The sequence below is a fragment of the Salmo salar genome, chromosome 03 (genome assembly GCF_965601325.2).
Source record: "Salmo salar chromosome 03, fSalSal1, whole genome shotgun sequence".
NCBI lineage: Eukaryota > Metazoa > Chordata > Actinopteri > Salmoniformes > Salmonidae > Salmo > Salmo salar.
In genome coordinates, this window is record NC_138293.1 from 28,244,716 (window position 1) to 28,253,008 (window position 8,293).

The following is an 8,293-nucleotide window of genomic DNA, read 5'->3' on the forward strand; positions in this document are numbered from 1 at the left end:
AAAGAATGCATGTCACAAAGTGCTTTTAATATTTATTTTTTTAACTATGGCTACAAGTCTGCGACTGACATGAGATGGACGAGTGCAGCAGTTATACCTTCATCGCACTAGTTCTGGTGAGCAGATCAGGAAGACCAGTTTGGCTGTGTCAAGTCCTGTCTTATCTGACGGTGGTGTGGAGGTTTGCGGTGACCCTCTACCGCACTGCCTGTTTAAATTCTGCCTAGCGCTGCCAGGGAGAAGATAAAGGTACTGTATGCATTCAATTGTATTGGGTCAAATGACCTTTATGCACTTTGAAGGTCAGTGTGGACTTTAATTCTATCTATCAATCAATTTCCTCAGTGTCTTTCTATAGAATAATATTGAAGTATACCTGCCCAAGTGTTTGGGGTCTAACAGAGGATGTGTAGAGGTAGCCACTAGGATTTTGATCTGAAACATAAAGCAACATGAATATCTATAGCAAACAGTGATGGATAACGATGATGCTGCTAGTTGGCTCCCATGTAGGAGGAATGACCCCCAGACAGCAGTAGTTCCACATAGTTGTGCCGGTCAGACAGGTGGATGTTGTGGACCTTCGGGGGTGGTGCTCCCAGAATGTCCATGGCTGTCTGGTTGGCTTCCAGCTGCTCCAGGGCTAGACGGTGGTAGTCCGACCTGGAGAAGATCTCTAGAAAATAAAACGAGTGCAGGCAGAAATACAATGTATGAGTATTAGCTAATTCCTTTGAAGTCTAAGGTGAGGACATCTTGTCTTGATTTAACACATTTGTATTATGATCCGTATTATGTTGCCTCTAAGGTCATGATATGAAGATAAACATGACAAGACCTAAGTGATCCTTAATTTGCAGAATGTAATGCATGTTGGTTTCCTGTAAGACGTTTATGGCAAGCAATCTATGCTTTGGTTTTGTTTCCCTGTACACTGTTTTAAAATAAACTTTTTTGTTTGGCACAAATCCAATGAAAGTCAATGGTGCCTATTAGCATTTTCATGTCCAAATAATTTTTTAGATACTTTTTAGGATGATTTGGACATGAAGCCCGGATGGAATCCAAAGCATGGATTGCTGTCATACGTTGTCCATAGACTGCTTAGAAAACCAACATGTCACTTTTTAATTTGGATGAACTAGTTTCACTTTCTAGTTTTATTAGTCATATGTACAGGATACGCATGGTATACATCGTCCAACTAAAGGCTTACTTTCAGGTTCCTTTTCAACAATAAGAAATACAAACGTGAAGTCAATGGAAATGGAATAATACAGTCTTTTTTTTGCATAAGTATAATACAGGAAGGCACAATTTATAGTACTACATTCACAGTGTAGGTTGGAAAAAGTATGTGAACCCCTAGCTAATGACTTCTCCAAAAGCTAATTGGAGTCAGCTAACCTAGAGTCCAATCAATGAGAAGAAATTGGAGATGTTGGTTAGAGCCGCCTTGCCTCACAAAATTTGAGTTTGCCATTCACAAGAAGCATTGCATGAGATGAACCATGCCTCGAACAAAAGAGATCTCAGAAGACCTAAGATTAAGAATTGTTGACTTGCATAAAGCTGAAAACGGTTACAAAAGTTTCTCTAAAAGCCTTGATATTCATCAGTCCGCGGTAAGACAAATTGTCTATAAATGAAGGAAAAGTTCAGCACTGTTGCTTCTCTCCCTAGGGTGGCCGTCCTGCAAAGATGACTGCAAGAGCACAGCGCAGAATGCTCAAAGAGGTTAAGAAGAATCCTAGAATGTCAGCTAAAGACTTACAGAAATCTCTGGAACATGCTAACATCTGACGAGCCTACAATACGTAAAACACTAAACAAGAATGGTGTTCATGGGAGGACACCACGGAAGAAGAAGCCACTGCTGTCCAAAAAAAAAACATTGCTGCACGTCTGAAGTTTGCAAAAGTGCACCTGGATGTTCCACAGCGCTACTGGCAAAATATTCTGTGGACAGATGAAACTACAGTTGAGTTGTTTGGAAGGAAAACACAACACTGTGTGGAGAAAAAAAGGCACAGCATACCAACATCAAAACCTCATCCCAACTGTAAAGTATGGTGGAGGGAGCATCATGGTTTGGGGCTGCTTTGCTGCCTCAGGGCCTGGACAGCTTGCTACTGTATCATCGACGGAAAAATGTATTCCCATGATTATCATGACATTTTGCAGGAGAATGTAAGGCTATCTGTCCGCCAATTGAAGCTCAACAGAAGTTGGGTGATGCAACAGGACAACAACCCAAAACACAGAAGTAAACCAACAACAGAATGGCTTCAACAGAAGAAAATAGGCCTTCTGGAATTGCCCAGTCAGAGTCCTGATCTCAACCCAATTGAGATGCTGTGGCATGACCTCAATAGAGCAGTTCACACCAAGAATATTGCTGAACTGAAACAGTTTTGTAAAGAGGAATGGTCCAAAATTCCTCCTGACTGTCAAATGTTTAGTTGAGGTGATTGCTGCCAAAGGACGGTAAACCAGTTATTAAATCCAAAGGTTCACATACTTTTTCCACCCTGCACTGTGAATGTTTGCACAGTGTGTTCAATAAATACATGAAAATGTATAATTGTTTGTGTTATTAGTTTAAGCAGACTGTTTGTCTATTGTTGTGACCTAGATGAATATCAGATCAAATTGATGCAGAAATCCAGGTATTTCCAAAGGGTACACATACTTTTTCTTGTGTGTAGAATATGTAGAATTGCAGGAAATTGGGGGGGGGGGCTACCAAGACCCGCAAGCAACTGCGGCCCCTCATGATGAGTTGAGATTTTTTTGGACCCCAGCCCCATCAAAGTTGCCTATCCCTGCAGTAGATAGAAACTGTCTCTGAGCCTGTTGGACCTCATGCTCTGATCTGCCAGACGGTTAGGGAGAGAACAGCTCATAGCTGGGGTGTGTGGGGTCCTTGATGCATGCCTTCCAGGCTCTGTCGCAGCCGGCCGTGACCGGGAGACACATCGGGCAGCGCACATTTGGCCCAGCGTCGTCCGGGTTAGGGGAGGGTTTGGCCGGAAGGCCAAAGAGTTCTTCGATAAGAATACAGGTGTATCGAAGAGCCCTCACTGCTGCTTTATCATCCTATTTTTCAAACTTAATTGAAAAAAAATAAGAACAATCCTCAATGTATTTTTGATACTAAAAAGCAGCATTCCCCAAGAGAGGATGACTTTCACTTCAGCAGTGATAAACTCATGAACTTCTTTGACGAAAAGATTATGATCATTAGAAAGCAAATTACGGACTCTTTAAATCTGGGTATTTCTCCAAAGCTCAGTTGTCCTGAGTCTGCACAACACTGCCAGGACATAGGATCAAGGGAGACACTCAAGTTTTTTAATACTATATCTCTTGACACATTGATGAAAATAGTCATGGCCTCTAAACCTTCAAGCAGCATACTGGACCCTATTCCAACTAAACTACTGAAAGAGCTGCTTCCTATGCTTGGCCCTCCTATGTTGAACATAATAAAACGGCCCCCTATCCACCGAATGTGTACCAAACTTACTAAAAGTGGCAGTAATAAAGCCTCTCTTGAAAAAGCCAAACCTTGACCCAGAAATAATAAAAAACTATCGGCCTATATCGAATCTCCCATTCCTCTCAAAAAAAATGAAAAAGCTGTTGCGCGGCAACTCACTGCCTTCCTGAAGACAAACTATTTTATTTATTTCACCTTTATTTAACCAGGTAGGCAAGTTGAGAACAAGTTCTCATTTACAATTGCGACCTGGCCAAGATAAAGCAAAGCAGTTCGACAACATACAACAACACAGAGTTACACATGGAGTAAAACAAATATACAGTCAATAATACAGTACAAAAATAAGTCTATGTACAATGTGAGCAAATGAGGTGAGATAAGGGAGGTAAAGGCAAAAGTCCATGGTGGCAAAGTAAATACAATATAGCAAGTAAAACACTGGAATGGTAGATTTGTAGTAGAAGAAAGTGCAAAGTAGAAATAGAGATAATGGGGTGCAAAGGAGCAAAATAAAATAAAGAAATACAGTAGGGGAAGAGGTAGTTGTTTGGGCTAAATTATAGATGGGCTAAGTACAGGTGCAGTGATCTGTGAGCTGCTTTGACATCTGGTGCATAAAGCTAGTGAGGGAGATAAGTGTTCCCAGTTTCAGAGATTTTTGTAGTTCGTTCCAGTCATTGGCAGCAGAGAACTGGAAAGAGAGACGGCCAATGTATACGAAACGCTTCAGTCTGGTTTTAGACCCCATCATAGCACTGAGACTGCACTTGTGAAGGTGGTAAATTACCTTTTAATGGCGTCAGACCAAGGCTCTTCATCTGTCCTCGTGCTCCTACACCTTAGTGCTGTTTTTGATACCATCGATCACCATATTCTTTTGGAGAGATAGGAAACCCAAATTGGTCTACACGGAAAAGTTCTGGCCTGGTTTAGATCTTCTGTCGGAAAGATATCAGTTTGTCTGATAAATATCGGTGTTCCTCAAGGCTTTGTTTTAGGACCGCTATTGTTTTCACTATATTTTTTACCTCTTGGTGATGTCATTCAGAAACGTAATGTTAACTTTCACTGCTATGCGGACGACACACAGTTGTACATTTCGATGAAACATGGTGAAGCCCCAAAATTGCCCTCCCTGGAAGCCTGTGTTTCAGACAGAAGGAAGTGAATGGTGGCAAATGCTCTACTTTTAAACTCTTGACAAAACAGAGATGCTAGTTCTAGGTCCCAAGAAACAAACAGATCTTCTGTTGAATCTGACAATTAATCTTGATGGTTGTACAGTCGTCTCAAATAAAACTGAAGGACCTTGGCGTTACTCTGGACCCTGACCTCTCTTTTGACGAACATATCAAGACTGTTTCAAGGACAACTTTTTTCCATCTACGTAACATAGCAAAAATCAGAAACGTTCTTTCCAAAAATTATGCAGAAAAATGTATCCATGCTTTTGTCACTTCGAGATTAGACTACTGCAATGCTCTACTCTCTGGCTACCCAGATAAAGCACCAAATAAACTTCAGTTAGTGCTAAACACGGCTGCTAGAATCTTGACTAGAACCCAAAAATTTGATCATATTACTCCAGTGCTAGCCTCTTTACACTGGCTTCCTGTTAAGGCTGGGGCTGATTTCAAGGTTTTACTGCTAACCTACAAAGCATTACATGGGTTTGCTCCTACCTATCTTTCCGATTTGGTCCTGCCATACATACCTACACGTACGCTATGATCACAAGATGCAGCACTCATTATTGTCCCTAGAATTTCTAAGCAAACAGGAGAAAGCTCTGCCTCCAGCTATGTGAGAGACGCAGATTCGGTCTCGACCTTTAAGTCTTTATTGAAGACTCATCTCTTCAGTAGGTCCTATGATTGAGTGTAGTCTGGCCCAGGAGTGTGAAGGTGAACGGAAAGGCACTGGAGCGACGAACCGCCCTTGCTGTCTCTGCCTATCCAGTTCCCCTCTCTCCACTAGGATTCTCTGCCTCAAATCCTATTACGGGGGCTCAGTCACTGGCTTACTGGTGCTCTTCCATGCCGTCCCTAGGAGGGGTGTGTGCGTTGAGTCACTGACGTGATCTTCCTGTCTGGGTTGGCGCCCCTCCCTCGGGTTTGTGCCGTGGGGGAGATCTTCATGGGCTATACTCAGCCTTGTCTCAGGACAGTTGGTTGGTGGTTGAAGGTATCCCTCTTGTGGTGTGGGGGCTGTGCTTTGGCAAAGTGGGTGGGGTTATATCCTGCCTGTTTGGCCCTATCCGGGGGTATTATCGGACAGGGCCACAGTGTCTCCTGACCCCTCCCGTCTCAGCCTCCAGTATTTCGGCAGCAATAGTTTGTGTCGGAGGGGCTAGGGTCAGTCTGTTCAATCTGGAGTGTTTCTCCTGTCTTATCCACTGTCCTGTGTGAATTTAAGTATGCTCTCTCTAATTCTCTATTTCTTTCGCTCTCGCTGTCTTTCTTTCTCTCGGAGGACCTGAGCCCTAGGACCATGCCTCAGGACTACCTGGCCTGATGAATCCTTGCTGTCCCCAGTCCACCTGGTCGTGCTGCTGCTCCAGTTTCAACTGTTCTGCCTGCGGCTATGGAACCCTGCCCTGTTCACCGGACGTGCTACCTTATCCCAGACCTGCTGTTTTAAACTCACTGGAGACAGCAGGTGCGGAAGAGATACTCTGAATGATCGGCTATGAAAAGCCAGCTGACATTTACTCCTGAGGTGCTGACCTGTTGCACCCTCTATAACCACTGTGATTATTAATATATGACTCTGCTGGTCATCTATGAATATTTGAACATCTTGGTCACGTTCTGTTATAATCTCCACCCCGCACAGCCAGAAGAGGACTGGCCACCCCTCATAGCCTGGTTCCTCTCTAGGTTTTTTGCTAGGTTCCGGCCTTTCTCTGGAGTTTTTCCTAGCCACCGTGCTTCTATACCTGCATTGCTTGCTGTTTGGGGTTTTAGGCTGGGTTTCTGTACAGGACTTCGTGACATCAGCTGATGTAAGAATGGCTTTAGAAATTGATTGATTGGTGTTTTTTTTATCAGTGTCAACGTCAACAGTGAAGAGGTGACTCCGGGATGCTGGCCTTCTAGGCAGAGTTGCAAAGAAAAAGCCATATCTCAGACTGGCCAATAAAAAGAAAAGATTAAGATGAAAAAAAGAACACAGACACTGGACAGAGGAACTCTGCTTAGAAGGCCAGAATCCCGGAGTCGCCTCTTCACTGTTGACGTTGAGACTGGTGTTTTGCAGGTGCTATGTAATGAATGAAGCTGCCAGTTGAGGACTTGTGAGGCGTCTGTTTCTCAAACTAGACACTCTAATGTACTTGTCCTCTTGCTCAGTTGTGCACCCGGGCCTCCCACTCCTCTTTCTGTTCTGTGAAGGGAGTAATACACAGCGTTGTACTGTACAAGATCTTCAGTTTCTTGGCAATTTCTCGCATGGAATAGCCTTCATTTCTCAGAACAAGAATAGACTGACTAGTTTCAGAATTAAGTTCTTTGTTTCTGGCCATTATGAGCCTGTAATCAAACCCACAAATGCTGATGCTCCAGATACTCAACTAGTCTAAAGAAGGCCAGTTTTATTGCTTCTTTAAATCAGAACAACAGTTTTCAGCTGTGCTAACATTAGGGTTTTCTAATGATCAATTAGCCTTTTAAAACGATAAACTTGGATTAGCTAACACAACATGCCATTGGAACATGGTCGCTGATAATGGGCCTCTGTACACCTATATAGATTATCCATAAAAATAAAACAAAATCAGCCGTTTCCAGCTACAGTAGTCATTTAATACATTAACAATGTCTACACTGTATTTCTGATCAATTTCATGTTATTTTAATGGACAAAGAATGTGCTTTTCTTTCAAAAACAAGGACATTTCTAAGTGACCCCAAACTTTTGAATGGTAGTGTCCATTTGCTTCCATCCCAGTATTTTTGTCAGCCATCTTTGCTGAAGAAAGTCTCCAGCCTTGGGTCGATTAGCGTCAAATTCATCATGGGAACCACTCAATATGATTGGTCATCGCCTAGCAGTCGCTACTGGTGATTTGCATAAAGTTGGGAAATGTTGAACTTTTTCACCGCCTCCCACGCCACGTTCGCGCCTCCCAACGGTCCCCACCCTCTAAGCTTCTCATCACTTTCCTTCCATTGAAAATGAATGGGAAGTGGTGTGTCACGTCACATTAACGTTAGCTGACGTTAATAATGGACAAACTTTGACAACAACCATGACCAGTCCAGAAATGAAGCTAGATGCAATGTCACAAAGTATTTAGCGACTACGACAAACTACACTGAAACAAATACAATAACTACAATTACCAATTTTGAACTTTTTGGTATTTTCTCCAGCTGGCCTCGACTGTTAACCAACTGACTGATTTTCACAACGACCGCTGGAAAGACAGGCACTGTGTTCGACTCGAGCAGCAGCTACCGCTGCTGGATCGTGTATTTCTTGTTCCTTTAGAGCAGTGGTTCCTAAACTTTTTATAGTCCCGTACCCCTTCAAACATTCAACCTCCAGCTTTGTACCCGCTCTAGCAACAGGGTCAGCGCAATTTCAATCATTGTAAGCCTGCCACACACACACAATCCGATACATTTATTAAACATAATAATGTGTGTGAGTTTTTGTCACAACCCGGCTTGATAATACTAATCAATAATTTTGCTCTTTATTTAGCCATCTTACATATAAAACCTTATTTGTTCATCAAAAATGGTGAATAACTCACCACAGGTTAAAGAGAAGGCTGTGCTTGAA